At 45.6% G+C, this 21,312-nt stretch overlaps 1 protein-coding gene across 1 annotated transcript in view; it reads right to left on the bottom strand.

Moving 5' to 3' along the window:
- Positions 1–21,312, bottom strand: part of csmd1a (CUB and Sushi multiple domains 1a) — a 717,376-nt gene that overhangs the window by 273,150 nt on the left and 422,914 nt on the right. The window lies entirely within an intron of this gene.

Genomic DNA, 21,312 nt, shown 5'->3' with positions numbered 1-21,312 from the left:
GGGAGGTTATTTGTGTCTTCCTTTGTGAAGACAGAATCAAAGTATGTATTTAATTGGTCTGCCTTTTCTTTGTTCCCCATGATAAATTCCCCTGATTCTGACTGCAAGATTTGAATTTGAAACAAAAGAAAGACTCAGCGTGGGATCAGCTGCTGTCTTTTACCTTTGCTCTTCCTACTCTTTGACTTTTTGTCCTCCTAATCTATTGATATGTTTTGCCTCACTATCTTCCCTGATCTTAAACAGAACTCTTACCAGTTCATCCACTACCAAAGCTATTTCCAAGAAGCTTGGTTTTCTCTTACATAGAGCTCCCCCACACCACCCACCCCCCAACACATTTAACTCTTTCTAAGGCCCAAATCCACACAGGGTTTGAAGACGTGACCATATCTGGGAAGGCCTTTCTCATACTCCTGGACGGGAAGATGATAAAAACATGTTGTCTGAAAGGCAATCCCTATCTTACCTCTAGTCTCAAACATCTCACTCTCTCTTTACTATGGTCAGCCTCCTCTGAACCTTTCCTCTCTATACGTATCAACCTTGGCTCAGTGGTAGCACTCTCACTTCAAGATTCATGCGAGATAATTAAGCACATAATCTAGTCTGGCACTTGAGTGCAGTACTGAGGAAGTGCTGCACTGCGGAGATGCTGTCTTCCAGATGAGATGCTAAACTGAGATCTTGTCTGCCTGCTCAGGTATTCACATTTGAGCAGTGAAGTTCTCCTGGTGTTCTGGTCAATATTTATCCCTCAATCAAAACAAGAAAAAACAATGATCTGTTTGTTAGATAGAGATGTTGGCCGCAGCTCAGTAGTAGCACTCTCACCTCTGAGTTAGTTGATTGTGGGTTTAAGTCCCACTTCAGAGATTTAGCACAAAATCTAGGCTGACTCTCCAGGACAGTACTGAATGAGTGCTGCACTGTCAGAGGTACTGGGGTCGATTTTCATTAAGCTGTCGGGAAGGAGGCGGGACTACAACTTTAGTCCCGCCTACATCGACGTCCGGCCAATCCACGCGATTTTCCCTTGATTGCCCTTATTGAGCCCGCCCAGCGAGCTCAGCAGGCTAGTTAAGGGCCACCCGGCAACAGGTGACATCACAGACTGAAATTTCATCTGTCAAGAAGTGTTGACAGATGAAATATCAGTGTTTCACAGCTGTTTGAAGCTGTCAAACGCTGACAGTCTGACTTCTAACCTGAATCCTTCTACGCAGACTCAGTTAGAACAGTCACCGGCACTAAAAGCTGAAGGCTGTCACTTTTGACAGATCGCAGCCATTCTGCTTTCAGTGCCGGTTGAGTGATGGACTCCCGACGCCTACAGGAAGAAAGTCTGTTAAGGTAAGTACAGGTAATTTAAACTTCTTTACACACTTTAGACACACCAAACACACTTACCTTTGCACTCGTGCACCCATCACTCACCTGAACACCGACATCACGACCCCTCCAAGTCCTTCCACCCGACGGCCTGCCTGCTCTAACCTGCATGGTTTGGAGCCGTCGGGAATCCCACACGACACCCCTCAAAATAGGGATTAGGCTAAAAACTGCCTGTTAACTACCTGTTAACAGGCAGTTAATTGGCACTAATCCCTTCCCGCCTCGGGTCGGCGGGTCCCAGTGCGGGGCGGGTACCCGCCTCCTCTGAAACTTACGCGGAGGCAGGTTTTGGGCGGGATGGTGTCGGGACCCCCGAATTCGGGATTTTTGCCCCCCGCCTGCCTAAAAGCCCGCCTCACGGCACACTGAAAATCTAAGCCACTGTCTTTCAAATGTGATGTTAAACAGAGATCCAATCTGCCCTATCAGGTGGGCCTAATCAATCTCATGACACTATTTTGAAGAAGAGCAGGGGAGTTCTCCCTGGTGTTCTGGCCAATATTTATCTCTCAATAAACATCACTACAACAGATTATCTGGTCATTATCACATGGGCCCAGATATTCCGATCCCTACGGGTGTGCACGGGCTGTGTACCCACCCATGGGGACATCAGAAATGCCGGTTTCAGGCATGCACAGCGCATGCGCTGAAAACTGACATTTCCAATCTGTCAAGAATGGCCTTGACAGATCCTCCGGCTGCCCTGGAGAAGGGCCTCTGCGGGCGGACAGTTCCGCTTTTTGGAGACCCTCCGCCCACAGAAAACCCTTCCTGCGCCTGGTAAAAGCAGGCGTAAGGCCTGCTTTTACCAGGATAAGAGCTGAAAAAAGTTTTTTTAAATGTTTTTTTCACTGATTTATCATTTTAAAATACTTTCAAAAAAGGTAAGTTTATTTTTAGCCCTGTAAAAAACTTTAATTATTTTTTTCAAAAAATTTAATTTTTGTTTAAACTACTTAATTTATTATAATTTCAAGTCATTTTAAAAATGTGATTAAAAAAAAAATTATTTAAAGTTTTACTATGTTTTTTCATTGATCTCCATTCATATATTTGACAGGTCTTCCTGTCAAATGTATGAAGGGAGATTCCCGTCTGTGATTGACTCCCCGTGGCCCACATGATCCCAGGGATGCTGCGAACTACCTGCGCCCCTGGGATACGTGGGCCCTGCACACTTGGAGTTTGGTGAGGCCCAGGAGCGGAAGCGTGTGCGTCCCGGGAGCCCTCAGGTAAGGACGCAGATTTTTCTAGATCGCAGTCCTCCACCCTGCGGGAGGCCTGCGATCGGAAAATACGGGCCATTGCTGTTTGTGAGCAAATTTGCTGTCTCATTTCCTACAATACAACTGCACTTCAAAGTACTTAATTGGGATGTCCTGGGGTTGTGAAAGATGCTATATAAATGCAAGTCTTTCTTTATTTCTTTTATCTGATTGCTGTTTGTGGAATCTTGCTGTTTGTAGGTTGGTTGTTGCCTTTCCCTACATTACAATAATGATTACAGTTCAAAAATACTTAATTGGCTATGACATGTAAATGCAAATTCTTTCTTTCTTCGAAAGCTCGTAATACACCATCCTACACATTGTTCTTTCTTGCTGCAACCTCACTGTGTTCAACTCAAAACTCATTGCACCATCTCCTAATCTAACTCATTCTTTTCCAGGACCACAAAACTGTGGCTCTTCCTCCTCCCTCACTCTTCCTTCCTCCTACAAATCAAGGCTTTTAAAACTGAAGCTTGGCAAAGTCCAGGCTAGTTCCTGTAACAGCATAAAAGCTTTTTTGAACATTTAAAAGGCCTTCAGGCACAACAAGCTCCCTTTGATAGAACAGCGTTATCTTATCTACCTTCTCACCATCTTCCTTGTCTCACCAGAAATGCATTCCAGTTCCGCTGCAACTTCAGCATGCCTGAAAAGCAGTTTCCACTTGGCACCAGTGCTAAAGTTGGAGTTGGGGTTCCAACCTATCTCCAGTTGGAGGAGGCAGTCTGCCACACCATGGGCTTGACACTGCCTGGAGTATAATTCCAGTCTGTGGCCAACACGGTTTTAAAAGTATGCAGACAGTCCCTTGGACTGCGAGACCCCACCACCCACGCCCCCACCCCACCCCCAACCCCAACCCCCCTCCCCCCACCCCGCCCCCACCACTATCGTGCAGTTTCTAAAACATAGACTGTGGGTGATACCACAAATAATAGTGCTCTCACAACATTGAAAATGTAACTGTCAGGAGAAAAGTTCTGCATTTACCTTTATGTACTCATGCACAGAGCTGGTCAGCAGGATTTATATTGCCTGAATGGAACTGATGCTATTGTGCCAAGATTATCTACAATATAAATAGACTATGAGGGGGAAAAATTCGGTATCACCCCATTTGGGGCGCTATTATCGGCGGAGCGCAAAGTTTAGCGCCTGGCGCTAATTATCGCCTCCGACAGCAAACTTGGCTTTTATCGCCCCTGGAGGTGATTGGAGCGCTAAATCAGGTGCTACACACCTCTCTTAAGGCGCTAAGGCCGAGGAGCGAGGCGCTGCCTCACAGCGCTGGTGAAGCTCATGTGATGTCAGTCAGGAATGGAACACAGACACACTGGCACCGGCCAATTCTTAAAGGAGAGTTCTGACGAATAGTCATCGACCTGAAACGTTAAATCTGTTTCTCTCTTCACAGATGCTGCTTGACCTGCTGAGTTTCTCCTGCATTTTCTGTTTTTATCTTAAAGGTGAGAGTTGATCTTGCTCTCCATCCACATCCTGTTCATTGCAGCCTTGAATCTCGACCTGAATCTCAGCCTGGAGAGACCTGTACATCAAATCTGCTGGAAAGAACAATGGAGAGAACCAGGGGAAGAGCTCAGAGTGCAGCCCCCATAGTCTCTTCTAAATCGATACAAGGAAGGGCAAATCAAAACCAACCTGCAAAGTGCTGCTCAGTACCCAAAACTCCTTCACACAGCGTTGAATCTCCCCAGAAGTCTCTCTCTCTCTCTCAGAATGCGTGGTGCAAAAATGTCACCGACAAAAAAAGGTAGGAAGTGGTCGCCTTTAAATAGCGTTCCCCTAGTCCCTTTCTGACAGCATAACGCTCCCCTCAACCTGTCGTTGCTAGCGGCAGGCGGTAAGGCAGGGGGCGCCACTCAATTTCCGGTCCGGGGCGCTAACGGGGCCTTGTGCACTCGACTGACGTCACAATCTGCCGGCGCAGGAGATCGTGGCGGTAGTGTTTAGTGCCGCCGCAAAATGTCTAGTTAATTTCGCGAGCGGCGCAAGCATCGCTGCGCCCGGGCGCTAGTTGCTTTGCGCCCCATTTAGCGCCCTGTTAAGGCGCTAATGGGAGGCGCTACCAACTGAATTTTTCCCCCTAAATGTTTTTAAACCCATTTGTACGGTCTGTTGCAATAGCTTTCCTGGTATCTTCTTTAACAGGACTTTGGGTAAACCAAATCCACCCAACTTCTTATACCTAACTTGCTCAGTTGTAACCTATGCCCCCAGATATTTGAACCCTTCACTGTGGGCAACTGGCTGCCTTGCGTACACGAATTGCTGAATCCGACAGCAGGCAATGTCAAATCAACCAGGGTTTTAGATCAGCATCGCAGCCAGAATGTTTGCATATCATTTTCCACTACTTGTATACTTTGGATAACTTAACGACCAGATGCCGGTGTGACATCAGTGAATTTCAATCAAAGCAAATTCTTTTTTTTGCTGATGGTTTGTGTTCCAACTTCTGGCAGAATTAAACATATTGATTGCCACATGGTGCTGAGACTGTGAATCAGAGACTATTTGACTATGCAGAAACTCCACCCATTTAGGGAATAAGGGATATGGAACCAAGGGGTAATGATACGGATCAGCTGTGATCTAATTGAATGGAGCAGGCTTGTGGGGCTGAATGGCCTACTCCTGTTCCCATGTTCCTATTTTAGCCTGCAGCTCCCAGTCTTCATTATGACCGGAATCTTACGTTGGAATATTATTTGTGCTAATAATTTTAAAGAGTAAAAACTGTAAGTCATCAGTATGGGGACGCTCTTTACTGGATCCATTCAGCAGTGATTATTAACTTGGTAAACAGAGTCATACTGATCAATATTGAGTCACTTCAGTCAGTAATCACTATGGGCACTGATTTCAAGCCAAATTTGTTAAATAGGTTTTTTTTTTAAAAACTGCAATTGCCGGAAATCGGAAATAAAAACAGAAAATTGAACTGCAGAGCAGGTCAGTCAGCATCTGTAAAGAAAGAAGACAGGTTTATGGCATTTTGGGTGTGTAGTTTTCATCATGTTCTGATGAGAGGTATACACTACCACAACATGTTTGTCTGAAGTGCCTTTAAACAAGATGGAATAGCACTCCCCTCCAGGTATTCAATCCCACATTTTTTATTGATTAAGAAGTACCTGTTTTTAGCTAACACTTCAACAAGAATCTTTCTTCTCAGGCAGTCCCTCGGAACCGAGGATGACTTGCTTCCACATTAAAAATGAGTTCGCAGGTGACTGATGAGTCCAATGTGGGACCTACAGTCTCTGTCACAGGTGGGGCAGATGGTGGTTGAAGGGGCGGGTGGGTGGGGTGCTTGGGTTGACGTGCGCTCCTTGCGCTGTTTGCGCTTGGTTTCCGCTTGCTCCCAGCGAAGACACTCGAGGTGTTCGGCGCCTTCCCAGATGCTTCTCCTCTACTTTGTGCGGTCTTGGGCCAGGGATTCCTAGGTGTCAGTGGGGATGTTGCACTTTTTCAAGGAGGCTTTGAGGGTGTCCTTGAAGCATTTCCTTTGCCCACCTGGGGCTCGCTTGACGGATCTCCGAGTAGAGCGCTTGTTTTGGGAGTCTCGTATCGGGCATGCGGACGATGTGACCCGGCCATCGGAGCTGATCGAGCGTGGTCAAAGCTTCGATGCTGGGGATGTTGGCCTGAGCGAGAACACTGATGTTGGTGCGCCTATCCTGCCAATGGATTTGCAGGATCTTGCGGAGGCAGCGTTGGTGGTACCTCTCCAGTGCTTTGAGGTACCTGCTGTACATGGTCCATGTCTCTGAGGCATACAGCAGGGCAGGTATCACTGCTGCTCTGTAGACCATGAGCTTGGTGCTGGGTTTGAGGTCCTGGTCTTCAAACACTCTCTTCCTCAGGCGACCGAAGGCTGCATTGGCACACTGAAGGCGGTATTGGACTTCGTCATCGACGTCTGCCCTTGTTGACAGGAGGCTCCCGAGGTATGGAAAGTGGTCCACGTTGTTCAAGGCCTTGTAGGTAGTAGTAGTAGGTCATCACACAAGAATTTTGAAATTACACCATGGGCTGCGAATGTTAGAATATTTAACGGATGTGTCTGAAATTCCTCTATCTACTATTTTAGGAGAAGAGTCAGCCCATTTATTTTAAGTGCGTTAAAACCTCCACCAAAGTAGTGCAGAGAGGAATTTCAAAGGAAAGTGCGAAGCACTCAAACACAACATAATTTCAGGGTGAAGCTATCTTTATTGATGATTCCTATCTCAGACAGGGAATCGTGTTTAAATTCCAATTATTTACCTATAAGTTATTGACAAGGCTTTGGAGTTTGTAGTTTAAGTAACAAAGTTTTCTCCCAGGAACATAAATCTATGACATAAATCTGCCAAAAGCATGAAGTGACAATAATTCTTGTCCCCTTTCATTGTTTTACCCTTATTTAGAGTCACAATCTAAATTCTGAGTGCAGTGACAGCAACAAAAGCAAAGCATTACCAGGCTTTTTACGGAAGGAATTCACAACATGAATCAAGTGTTTGGCAGTGCAGGTTCGAAGGAGCAACTGGCAATCAAGGAAAGATAATTTACAGAGAACAGCATTAGAGTCTCCAGATTCAGGGTCAGGAATGGTGAACTAAGAGTATAATTGAGTGTCAGCTATGGCACATAAGAGTACTTTATCATAGCAATAACATGACACACTGGTCTCTCATCCAAACTATAAGTCAGCCTGAATCAGCAGAGGAACACTGCATGTTTCCATGATTTTGTACTATTGCTTTTGCCAGATGATATCTAACTCGGTGCTAAACTGGGCGAAAAGTCAGATGTGGTGCTAAATTATGCGCATAGCTAAAACTGTGATGCAAAGTTTTGCAGGAACTCATGCATGCAGGGGTAGGCTCATCAGTTTTGCAACGGCAATTACAACTTACAACAAATACCCAGATGCTCCTTACGTATTCAGTAGCGCATAATTACTACGCTTATCATTCTTCACTCAGGTTCTAGCTCCATTGCTGACAAGCATATTTATCAAATAGTCAAAGGGCCGTACAATATATTAGGGTCACAGAAACTGCAGAGAATCCAGCTCCAGAAGTGACAGCTGAGAATGAGGCCTGCATGGTTATAAGGCAAAAAGGATTTTGATACGAAGCTGCAGACTAAAATGAGTTTGGCCAATTTTCATTGAGTTTCTCGAGGACATGGATCCAAAACTATCCAAAATTCGGCATAATTCAAGTAAATTCACTTCAACAAGACACAGGAGCCAATGGTCACAGCAATGGAGATCTCACATTGGTACAATGTGAAGAAGTAATTTGAGGTCAACAAAGAAAGAACTTGCATTTACATAACATCTTTCACAACCTCAGGACGTCGCAATGTGGTTTACAGCCAATGAAGTACTTTCGAAGTGCAGTCACTGTTGTCGTGCAGAAAACACAGCAGCCAATTTAGGATTAGCAACCGTCAAAGTTCACTAGGCCTCGGCCCCTCAACACACACTTTACAGTGCCTGGAGGCCCTCACGTCCAGGCCCCAGGCCTCACTCATACTCCAAACAGATCTTCGAAGCACTCAAAGGTGATCCCAACTGAAAAGAGTTAAATAAAGGGCGATGGGTTGTCAACCACCACCACGTTGTTAACCTGCACCTTTGCCATGGCCCATACAGGGTAATTTTGTGTGTTTTTATCCCTCAGGCCCACCCGCATTGATTCAAAATAGAGATTGAGATCCCGGGCTGGCTTGGCAGAGTGTGACGGGCTCCAATTCTTTGCTTTCCCGCAGAAGCTCTGGCCCAGCCTCCTCCACTCGCCGCTCTCAATTGGTTGGCAGAGCGCCCACAGGCAGCATGCGACCCGTACCGCCACCGAAGGCCCGGGGAGCCCCAGGCCCGGCCGCCGACCTCCCCATGGGACACTACCTGCAAGCGGCAGCAGTGAGATAGTTCGATTCAAAGTCACCTGCTAAAACTAGTCAATCTTCTGTGGCGTGGACCCCTTGAAATCTTCTCGCGGACCCCTAGGGGGGCCTCGGACCCCTGCTTGAGAACCCCGGTTATAGAAGACTGACAGCCCAGCCAGATTTCTCAGATGTTGCAGGAGACAAATCTCGACGTCAAGTGGGTTATCCTCGTTCAGTCCACTCGTCCGCATGGCTTTGATTTGTACTAGGTCCAAGAGTAAGAGATGGGTTTTCTCTGCAGCCTGTCGAACAGGGTTTATAATAGTCCATCAATGAGTGGATATAGGCTTCAAGGAATATGGAAGCTATCAGCAGTGAGAAGCAAGGCTGAACTTCCTTCAGCTGTCATCTTTTCCGGCAACTTTTGTCACGTTTGCCTCAGCATGGTTTAATTTGATTAACAAGTCAAAGAACTGAAAGTTTATAACTGAAGATACTGTGCATAGAATTATTAGGTCCAGAGTGATTTCCGGGACTAGTTTTGAATGCCCGGGGGGGTGGGGGGGAGGGGGGGTCGGAAAGGAATTTCCCATTTTCCCCCCAAATTAGCCTGGGTTTTTATTTGGTTTTTGCTTCTCCCAGGAGATCATATGGTTTTGGGTGGGTTGGGGAGTCTATATATTGTGATATAAAACCAGAAAATGCTGGAAATACTCAGCACGTCAGGCAGCATTTCTGGAGAAAGAAACAGAGTTGACGTTTCAGGTCGATATCATTGACCTGAAACGTGAACTCTGTTTCTCTCTCCACAGATGCTGCCTGACCTGCTGAGTATTTCCAGCATTTTCTGGTTTTATTTCAGATTTCCAGCATCCACAGTATTTTGCTTTTATGTATATTGTGATACACAAGGTATCACAATTCTGTGGGACAAGCTGGATGGACCAGAGGGTTTAAAAAAAAATTAATTCATGGGATGTGGGCGTCGTTGGTAAGGCCAGCATTTATTGCCCATCCCTAATTACCCTTGCGAAGGCAGTGGTGAGCCGCCTTCTTGAACCACTGCAGTCCGTGAAGGTATTCCCACAGCGCTGTTAGGCAGGGACTTCCAGGATTTTGACCCCGTGACGATGAAGGAATGGCGATGTATTTCCAAGTCAGGATGGTGTGTGACTTGGAGGTGGTGGTGTTTCCAGTCACCTACTGCCCTTGTCCTTCTAGATGGTAGAGGTCACGGGTTTGGGAGGTCTTTTCCTGTCCATCATTGTTCGTATGTTTGTAACCTCAGGAGGCTGAGAAGGATGGGTAATGTTATAGCACTGAAGGTGGTTCGCGATCCTTTTCCCCACTGTCCAAACGTCAGTGATTCAGTCAATGATTGTCGTTCAGATTACAACACTGACAACACTTCAAAAGTACTTCATTGGGTGGAAAGCGCTTTGCGACATGTGGAGGTTGTGAAATGCACAAGTTCTTTCTTTCTCTCAGAACCTGCAAGATAAGAATCCAATTGCCTCCACTTCCTCAAAGAGAAGAATGGCATCCTCACAGAATGCTTTCCGAACTTGCACTTAATAAATGCCAGAACATAAAAACATAAGAAATAGGAGCAGGAGTAGGCCATTCGGCCCCTCGAGCCTGCTCAGCCATTCAATAAGTTCATAGGTGCTCTGATCTTGGGCTCAACTCCACATTCCTGCCTGTTCCCCATAACGCAGGACACCCTAAAAACTGCTCATTAAAAGCAACAGGTTTGCTTGTTTCGGTGCCTAGGCAAAACGTGTGAAGCTACCTCTCACTGTTATTTGCACAAGTGGACGGATTATTATATGGAGCGCTGAGGAAATAATTAAAATCTATTTAATTCCCATCATGATATTTGTTGCTAGATCTCCTAAGATGCCTCATCCTCTGCTCAGCGACTGTCATGCTTGAAGAATTCCTTAGGGTGTCAATTCCTCCAACCTCTTCGACATCATGCTCGGCTCCGCTACTGCTGCCACCTGTGTATCCACAGTCACATCCTCTCTGTATTTCCCTCCAAAATGTTAACTTATTTGCCAATAAGGCCGTTGCCATTCACAATCTTGTAGTTAATGATTCTATCAATATTACTGCTCTCACTGAAACATAGTTCACAGATGGTGACTCTTTCCCAATTACAGAAGCATATACTTTCCCCCATTTGTCCCACCCTAATCGCCATGGTGGTGGTGTGGCCATCATTGCCAAGTCATAGGCCGATAGCCTTTCATGTACTCTCCATTCCTCCGATTCTGGCTTCATACTCATTCCCCTCTTCCTTCACCCAACCAATTGTGGTACAGCCAACAGCTGCCTCAGTCCTGACCTCTAAGAACTCACTTCATAAACTTCTGCCCCTCTCCAACTCTCTCTCCACCTTTAAAAACCTTCTCCAAACCCATCTCTTCAGCCAAGCATTTGGTCACATCTCTTAATCGGTCTCTCCCCACATTGGCGTCAATTTCCAATGCCTGTCTGTGAAGAGCCTTGGTGTTAATGGGACTATACAGATTCAAATTGATGGTGTTATTGAGAGTTCAAGTCAAAGCCAATTGTCTCCACAGTAGAAACATTAGAATTCTATTTGATTCCATTAAATGTTTTTTGGGTAGTCAGGTTAAAAAACGGCAGTGCCTTTGCTCCAACAGTGTTTCATGATGTCCACTTCCTTGACCAGAACCTTACAGCCACGATTGAATAACAAATTTAATTAATTATAAATAACAACAGAAAATGCTGGAAAAACTCAGCAGGCCAGGCAACATCCGTGGAGAGAGAAATAGAGTCAACGTTTCAGGTCCAAACCCTTTGTTAAGACTGAAAAAGCACAGGAAATGAAACAGATTAAAAGGCCAGTTTGGGGGCTGGGAAATGGGGATGAGAGAACAAAAGAGAAGTGAAGAGACATTAAGAGGTATTCAAAACCAGACGAGTTGGTGATAGGACTAGTGGAGACAAAAGACGGCTCTAGATTAGGTGTGAAATGCGCTGGCAGAATGAGAGACAGCTGCCATGTGGGAGAGAAAAAAAGGGGAAAGGGCCAAAACAAAGGTGTGGATAAAAAATATATGTAAAAATGTAATGGGGGCCGAGGTTATGATCTGAAATTGTTGAACTCGATATTGAGTCCGGAAGGCAGTAAAGTGCCTAATCGGAAGATGTGGTGCTGTTCCTCGAGCTTACGTTGAACTTCATTGGAACAATGCAAGAGCCTGAAACGTTGACTCTATTTCTCTCTCCACGGATGTTGCCTGGCTTGCTGAGTTTTTCCAGCATTTTCTGTTGTTATTTTGGATTTCCAGCATCTGCAGTATTTTGCTATCAAATTAAATTAATTCCTTGGCTTGTGCATTTTAGTAGATGTTTACCTCGTGTGCATCTGAAATGAGGACCAAGTTCGTTCTATCTGGAGATATTTGTTAACACCACCTTATAAAGGCCTGTAAGAGTAAAAGTGTGCCTTGAGCAAGTTCAGTTTGGCTCCAAGTCTTCTTAGCCCAGAAAGTTTCCTGTTGCCACTGTTTTTATACTTCAAGTTCTTTCTAAGGGAACAAGGTTGTTAAGGGAGCGATTTTCACTGAATACTTTAGACCCTAAAGAGCCTCTGAGGTGGCCAAGATGGGGTCTTCAGTTGCAATACAGGTTTAGCCCACGTTTAGTGCAACCCGTCATCTTGATAAAGGAGTTGAAGCCAGCGCTAGGAACGGCCACCCGGAGGCTTGTTAAACAGCTGATTGCCACTTAAAAATGCCTGCCAGTGCTCATTAAAGAGGCTGGATGACATTTTGGTGGATAGCGCTTCAACTAACGCCCTCTCCTAACAGCGACCAGCTGTTTTGGAGTAAATACACCGCTGATGTCGATTTCGAGCGCTACTTCAAGGGATACTTCAAACAGGCTAGTCTTATTAGCACTGCACCTATTAGCACCTGGTTTCACCCTTTGGCCAAAATAAGCCCCTAAGGCCTAAAAATTTGAGTGCAGCACTAAAGCTGACGGTGCCACCGCGGCCGTGGGTTCACGGCCGCAAAAATGGTGGCACCGGTAAGAGTGAAAAATTCGTGCTGGTTATTAGCCCAGCGCTAAGCTGACCATGTAACACACTCCTGGTGACGTTCGTCCTGGCATCGGGCCCAAATATGGCATCCAGAAGCAGCAGTGCAGCTTCGCACGGCCTCTGAAAGTGAAGCTGTGATTTCGCTAGGCGTTGTGGAATGTTAAAGGGGCAATGCATTGTCGTTGTCTTAAAATGGCAAAACTTTCTGAAATGACAAAATAAATTATGTAAAAATATGCAGTTTTCAGCCCTTACAGCTCAACTTCCTTCTGGAGAAAAAAAAAATAACATTTGGAAAAAATTTCCCAAATGGGAGTGTTCATCTCTTAAAGCTGAATCCCTTCCACACCTTAAAAAAATTGGAAAAGTGCTTCAGCACTAACACAAATGGCTTAGCAAGCCAGGGAAGGGGCACCCGGGGTCTCCCACACAGCACTCCAGCTTTGTGCAGTGGGTCAACACTGCAAGGCAGGCCCTCTACCCACAGGGGTCAGGCGGCCCTCCAGAAAGAACGATGTGAGACCACATCACTGAGACCGTCACTGCCAGCAGTGTTGCCCCCACCACCTGGCTCCAGTTCCCAAAGAAGCTTCCTGGCCTCAGACCACTGGTCAAGGTCTGTGAATGCATCTTCAAAAGTCATCTCCTACCAACTGCATCACTAGCCTCACATACTGCTCAATGCACGACTCCCCCCCACCCCGCCCAATCATTCACCTACTAACAATCTGTACCAATCACGAGGCACATCTCCTATTTCTAGCCTCACCTCATCCCCTTGCAGGAGACGGTGGTGGCCATTCTTGGCATGGGCATGGCTGAGCCCTTGGCCAGCGGCGGGGCTGAAAGGATACAAGATGCTGGTATCCTCATATGTTATCCTCCTTCTCGAATGCACCTCTTGCTTTCCCGCCTTCCCCTCACCACAACTCCATCCTTGTGCCTTCCTCATTTCACACACCCAAGAAATTATGATGATGATGGATGATGATGAGAAGGATGGAGGAGGGAGAGAGGGAGTAGGGAGGGAGGGAGGAGGAGGGAGGAGAATGGAGGGAGGAGGAGGAGGAAGAAGAAGCATAAACACTATCACTCGATTTCACATTCCCAGCCTCCAGCTCCTCAAAGCTGACCAGCAAGGTCATCCGCAGTGTCCCCCACTGAATGTCAGCAGCCTTCCACCAGCCATGCTGCAGCCATTGGGGTGGCACTGCGTGACATTAACAGGATAGGCAAAGGCACACACAAGACAGTCACTAAGGGAATGCATAAGGGTGATGAGTTGATTTCTTGATGTCATATTGGATGGATAGATGTATAACATTGGATTGGAAAGTTTGTTTTGTGGTAGCTTTTATTTCAGCATTGTGGCCAAGAGGATGCTGTGATAATCAGTAACAGAGGGAAGGTAAGGTGTGGGACTAATGTTGAAAGGGGAATTGGAGTTGTGTTCACTGAAACCACAGGCGGATGATTCCATCCCAGATATCCCAGCCAGAAAGGGGCTGTCTAGGTTGCATCCTTCCTTCTGCTTCTTCCTCTTCTGCGTCTGCCTCTTCTGCGTCTTCCTCTTCTGCGTCTTCCTCTTCTGCGTCCTCTTCTTCCCTCTGTGAATGGATGCTGTAATTCTAAAATAAAAGCATAAAATGCGGGAAATACTCAGCAGGTCAGGCAGCATCTTGATCTGAGACGTGAAATCTGTGTCTCACTCTACGGATGTTGTCTGACCTGCTGAGTATTTGCAGCATTTTCTGTCTTCTCAGAGGCCTTCCTTTACCATCCGATGTCTTGCAATCATCCAGCAGCACTCCCTACACACTTAAAAACTTTTAACATCTATGGCAGCAAGCCACTGCTTCAATAAAAATTTTTAAAAATCTAGTCCAAAAGCTTAAATGCAAACTTATCTGAAAGATGTGTGTCCCTTTAAGAGGTGCTGACAGTGTCTCTGTCAGTCTGCTGCACACTTGGTTTTCATGACGAGCTTAGGACCCAGGACTGAACTCAGCGCTAAGGTCCAAGTTCACCGAGGTGATGTTAAGTCGGCGTGTGACGTCACCCTCTCCCTAATTTACAGCTGCAGGGCCATCGCTTTTACCGACAGCGCTAGCCGTCCTTGGAACATGGCGGATGCCGCGGGACCCGCCACCAGCTGGTGAAAGAGTGGCGGTCGCCATTTTTTCGCTAAATTTTGCCATTAACGGGTGGCGTAAAACACCCGAATTTTTAGCTCCAAGTCTCTTAATGGCTTTCTAACATGATTGAGAGTAATAAGGCTTCTAGAGTTCTTGATTTAACAGCGAGAGGAGGAAGCAGATTTGAAACAGTTTGGAAGTCTCTGTTAATAACAAAAGGATTTGTTGTAGGGAAGCTAGTGGTTCGATTTATAGCTAGGGTGTCACTTACTGTTATTAATATGCTTGTTATTTCTTTCACTTTTATTTCTAGCCTAGTGACGTGAGCAAAGATAAACATTGATACAGAGGGGAGAGGAAGTGAGGTAAAAACAGAGAACCAGAAAGAATGTGATGGAGGAGGAGAGGGAGATAATCACAGCAAGCTGGACTGCAGGGAACAGATTGTTTTGGGTTATTTTAAAGTCATGAATTTTTGACTCTTTGGCTAATGGAAAACCCAGGCTGTAAGCTAACAACACCACAGACTTTTGTCTACTGCTAAGAAAAACAACAGAAAACAGACATGGAACAGGAAAGGTCATGGGGGAAAAATTTGGCTGCTTTGTGCCTCCCGTTAGCGCGAAGCCCCTAGTGCCTGAGCCCAGCGCCGCTAACACCTCCCGTGAAATTCAGCGGGAGGTTAGCGGTGGCGGTAGTCAGTAGCGTCGTGCCGTGCCGTGCCTCCGGCAATGACGACATCGCATTGCGCTGTGCCCCGCGCCCTGCTCACGCCCCGGCCGCAAACTTCAGTTGCGCCCCTGACCTACCGCTGGACGATATGTCCGACAGGGTCAGGGTGGCATTTTTGCGGCGCTAATTAAAGGGCATCCCACTCCTGGGTGGTCCAGCAGGGCTGCGGTGTGCGCTGCGCTAGGCCCCTCCCCTTTAAGCAGTGGAGGGAGGCCTGTAATACCACGGCGCAATGTGCCGACGCATGTGACGCTGTTGCACGTAGCACCGCGATATTTAATGGTAGCGCCCCAGGAAGGAGGGGAGTGCTTCTGCTTGGGGCGCTACCACTCAATTTACAGTGCGGGGGCGCTATCTTTTTCGGGCCGCTAAAAGTAGCGCCCCGGCGAAGTTACGCCCCAAAGGGGGCGCCACCAAATTTTTTCCCCATAACTTTGGAAACTGCAACAAAAAATAACTATGACAATTTATGGGAGTCGGCCACCATAAGACTAAGCCTCAAAAACTGTGTTAAAGGAGGGGCAATCATCAAGAAGGGGCAATGAGAAAAAGGATGAGGAGAAGGAAGAATCGGTAGACACTCCTGGCCCACCCCAGAGCAGCGTTCCACAGTTGTGAGAATGATTTAGAGTTGCTGCTTATTGTTGTTCGACAATCGAGTGAAGTGTTTAGTATTCATCGTACCAGTTTCTGTGGTTGTTGTCTCCGCTCAAGTTTAGAATTAGTAATAGGGCTATTTCCCTAAACATAAAGACAAATTAATACTAATAATCCTACAGGAAAGAGCTCAATATTGTGAGTAAAAACCACAATGCTAGAAGAGGAGTGCCAAAACCACACATCAATACAGAGCGCATTTTCTTCCTGCTACTGTACATTGCTCTTTTACTGCTGCACATGGCTCTGATCTCTATATGGTTATTTCCTTTCAGACTTTTGGTGTTCTAACAGCTTTTACTTACTGTTGGCAAGCTTGATTCCACATCTGTACCATAATCTGCTTTCAAACGACAGCAAAAACATACCAAGAAATCTACTGGATTTCCAAATTTTATTCTTTGGAGAATAAGTCCCGATTTCCCAACCAGCAGTTCCCGGTAAGGAGTGGTGTTTAAACGGAGCACTAGTCAGGAAATTGCGGGCTCTCAGTCCCCGATTTTTCCAGCAATTAATTTAAATGGATGGAAATTGAAGAGTGTAGGCCTGCTATCGCCACCAGCGCACTCTGTGACCACGACGCCTCAGCGGGAGCATGGATCAGGGAATCAGCCCTTTTAATGCCTACGCTACTATAATTGTGGTAGAAACATTTATTTTCACAAATGGTAGGATAGTTACTGGATTTCAGAAGTTTGTTTTTATATATGTCCATGTGCTGGCCACTAAATATGCTTGAACCATTTAATTCTTGTGACTATTTGGTTTTACTATCAACAAAATAATATTAGGCATTAAGCACTCAGGAGACTGAGCTCCAGAGACCCTAACCTTTAAGGATGACTGCAACTATGTAAAAAAAAAAAATCCAAAGAATATGATGCCCTTTTACACCATGTCACATTTTGTGAAAATGGCATTCAACAAGGTAAACCATCTTTATAATTGTAGGATTTAGTATTCTTTTAGCATGACCTTTGTGATTAAAGTCAGGAGGACTTGATGCTTTCAAGATAATTAGTCCATGAACATCAAGGATAATAGAAGTTGCTTTAGCTTTTAAAGGGACACTATCATTATGAAAAATTGTTTGAAGGGAAAAGTACTTGAATTATGTCTCTCGGAAACACCACAAAGGGAAAATGCACCATGCGCAACCACCTATATACGATGCAAGTTGTATGTTGTGCAGATCATTTCATTGTTAAATACATGTTATTCTATTACTACCTTTTATTGATTCAGGCTGAATGACAGGTCTAAGAAAAAAAAACAGTAATTACCATTAGGTGCTTCAGTATATCATGATTTTTTTGGCAGGGAGAGAGGGATACGAAAATCAGGCACTTCTTCACACAAAGGATAGTGGAAATCTGCAACTCTTTCCCTCAAAAAATCTGTTGAGGCTAGGTCAATTGAAAATTTAAAAACAGAGATTGATAAATTTTTGCTTGGCAAGGGTATTCAGGGATATGGAACTAAGGCAGGTAAATGGAGTTAAGATACAGATCTAATGGTGTCCATACTTAAGAAAAGACATACTTGCTCTTGAGTCAGTACAAAGAAGGTTCACTCGGTTAATCCCGGGGATGAGGGGATGGACATATGAGGAGAGGTTGAGTAGATTGGGACTCTACTCATTGGAGTTCAGAAGAATGAGAGGCGATCTTATTGAAACATATAAGATTGTGAAGGGGTTGGATCGGGTGAATGCAGGGAGGATGTTCCCGATGATGGGTGAAACTAGAACTAGGGGGCATAGTCTTAGAATAAGGGGCTGCTCTTTCAAAACTGAGATGAGGAGGAACTACTTCACTCAGAGGGTGGTAGGCCCATGGAATATGCTGCCCCAAAAAGCTGTAGAAGCTACATCATTACATAAATTTAAAACAGAAATAGACAGTTTCCTAGAAGTAAAGGGAATTAAGGGTTACGGGGAGCGGGCAGGAATTTGGACATGAGTCTAGGTTCGGATCGGACATGGCCCTGTGGGTAGCGGAGTGGGCCCAGGGGCCGTGTAGCCTGATCCTGCTCCTATTTCGTGTGTCTAATTCTGTTAGATTCAGGAGATGGTTCTGTGATAGTAGATTGGCGGTTAGGATCAGATCAGCCATGATCTTATTAAATGGCGGAGCAGGCTCGAGGGGCCGATTGGCCTACTCCTGCTCCTATTTCTTATGTTCTTATGTTCTTAATTGAATGGCGGAACAGGCTTGAGGGGCTGAATGGCCTACTCTAGTTCTTATGTTCTAATAGGTTGCACCACCTTGAGTTAAAACTCTTTTTTTCACATCCATTAAGTTGATGTAAAATCAGCCTATCCGTTTCCCTCGTGGGTAGCACAAGTTTAAATCAAATTAGGACTCTTATTTTGTTCCCAGTAAACACAAATCTAAAGCACAAAAATGCTTTGCTTGTTGACCTCGTAGCCAAAACAACTGGATACTTGATCCACAACCTGAAAGGTTACGAGCTGAAATCCCAGGGCCACCTGTCTCTCAAAAGGAACGTTTAGCCCGCTCTCAAACTGTTCACTATGTGACTACACATTCCAGCTCAGGGGAGAAACATTTACGTCATCCAATTCACCCAGCTGAAATTACACCTTCTGTCAGGTCTCTCAGCAGATAAAGAACAAAACTGCTGTCTTCTGAATGAAGAATTTGCTGTCGGTGAGCAGTAATTGTCATCTCGTTCTGTCTCCTTTCTCTCACTTTACTGCTAAAGCAGAACTTTTAACATTTATGATATAGGATAGTTCATGATATTAACAAATTTGATCTCAGGTTTTCAACACACCGAACAGCACGCTGGATGTGTTTCCTCGTTGTACCTCTCTCTTTCCTGTCTTCTTTGCATTATTTAACTCTCTCTAGTTTATCTATTTGTCTCCTTTGTCTCTCTCACTCTGTCTCCTGCTGATTGCTGGGAAGTATTTTTGCTGTAGGGGAATTGTTTTGGGGATATAATCACATGAAATAATCTCCATGCGGCAAAAGTGTTAACACATCAAAGGCCATACTCACGAAAACTGTTCTATCCTGAGATTAACAGAAGTTTCAGGGTGCTCGGCCTGCTATCAAGATGTGTACCCTTAAACCCAATAGGCTGTTTGCAGAAACCATGACAGCTGACGAGGCCAATTTCACAAAGAATGAGAGCATCTTGGCAGTTGGCCCAAAGTTTCAGACAAGCCAAGTTCATAGAGAAGCCTTATGCTCTGCGGTTTAAGTTAACATACACTGTCAGGAAAATCTTCATTGTATTTGACCTTATCACACTTGAGTTGATATTGCCTCCGTTCACTTTAACACGTATAAGTCCAAAAATCATTTTAACTCTTCCAATGCTGAAATCTGATGCTACTTTTTTCAAAATTGGCATATTTTTGGTTTAAGTTTCCGGGTGTTTTTAATAAATATTACACATCAGAGCTAGAGAAACTTAAGAGAGCAGTTGGGCATGCCTAGTTCACAATACAGGAAACTTTCGATTTACCGGCACCTAAATAACTGGAACTCTCGGTTAACCGGCAAAATTCAGGAGTAGGTTCAGGTAAGTTTTACTTCTGCCTTCCTTGATCTGTTGCTGTGCAAGGGTGTGGCTGCAGCTGTTGCTAAGCTACAGAGACGCTTGGAACTTGTGGCCATTGTTCTGAACCTGTTGCTAAGCAACAGGGTTTGTTGCTTTATACAGAGCTCTCAGCTCTCGTATCTTTTACTATAGCTTTCGGTTATCCGGAATTTTTGATGAACCGGCACCACGTCGGTCCCGTCGGTGCCGGATAAAAAATGTTTCCTGTATAGACCAAAAAAAAACGATAATCTTCTATTCAGCTACTGGACAAATTACAATGTGAAATCAAACATGTGAACTAGTTAATGGGACCAAAGCACAGTCTGTTTTCCCAGTTTGCTCTCCTTCTATCCTGAAAATGTTAACTCATTGAGGGAAAGTTCCACAGCTGCCAGATAGTTTCTGTTACCTCATCCCAGTGACCAACCTATGTTTGCAAACCTAGACAGTAATAGTAAGCAGGGGAGGGTGCGGAAGAGGGGCGTTACAGTCAAACCCCATTCTATCTTTACCTCCACATGCACATAATTTCCAGCACATCACTACACACTGATCAATGATTTCCCCCCTGCCCCGGCTCCTTTTTTAGCCCAGAGGTGCTGGATCCAATTATAAAATTCATACAGCTAACATGGCTTAGTCCAAAGATAAAACTTTGGATCTTTCTGCTCTGAATGGCTCACTGCCACTTTTCTTCTCAGGCAAAACATAGATATAACAATTCAGCTATTTGAAACCTCATCCTTCAACTCAGTTGTAACAGCATTTAACCAAGTAAACATATAGGGGGAAAAATTCGGTGGCACCCCTTTGGGGCGCTAACATCGCCGGCGCGCTAATCCCAAACTAGTTAGCGCTCCTGCGCCGTAAATTCAGCAGTAGTGCCCCAAGCTACTGGAAGCACTCCTTCCCCCTTCTTGGGGCACTGCCAGTGAATTTCGCAGCGCTACGTGCAACAGCGCCATGCGCGTCGGCACGTAGCGTCGTGTCATTGCAGGCCTCCCTCCCTGCTGGACCACCAAGAGGAGTGCTGGGCTGAGCGATCGCGGCCGGCACCCCGAAGAAGAAAGGGAAAGGGGGCAGGTGCTGGCAGTCGGCCCCCCAAAAAATGGCCGCCCGACAGACACCTGCCCTTTAAGTAGCGCTGCCACAGTTGGAAAAACGCCACCCTGACCCTGTCGGACATATCGTCCGGTGGCAGGTCAGGGGGTGCAACCCAAGTTTGCGGACGGGGCGCGAGCAGGGCACTGCGCACGGCGATTATGTCATCGCCAGCGGCGCAGCACCGCGGGGTGCTACCGGCTGCTGCCGGCGCTAACCTCCCACTGAATTTCACAGGAGGCATTAACGGGAGGTGCAAAGCAACCCAATTTCCCCCCTATAGTGATATGGGCAATGGTGTTGTTCCTTTGTCCCTTTATTGCCAATACCCACGTGAATTTGGATTGAGAAGTCTACTGCTGATAAATGCTATTGCACATGAGTACCCGTCATAACTTTCAAATAGCTTACACAGCATGAAAAGAAATGTGATACCTGCTCTAGGTTGTAAGAACAG

This window comes from Somniosus microcephalus, chromosome 9 (genome assembly GCF_052327205.1).
Source record: "Somniosus microcephalus isolate GS21.2 chromosome 9, FLI_Smic_1.0, whole genome shotgun sequence".
NCBI classification, from domain to species: Eukaryota; Metazoa; Chordata; class Chondrichthyes; order Squaliformes; family Somniosidae; genus Somniosus; species Somniosus microcephalus.
This window is presented reverse-complemented; position numbering and strand designations above follow the sequence as displayed.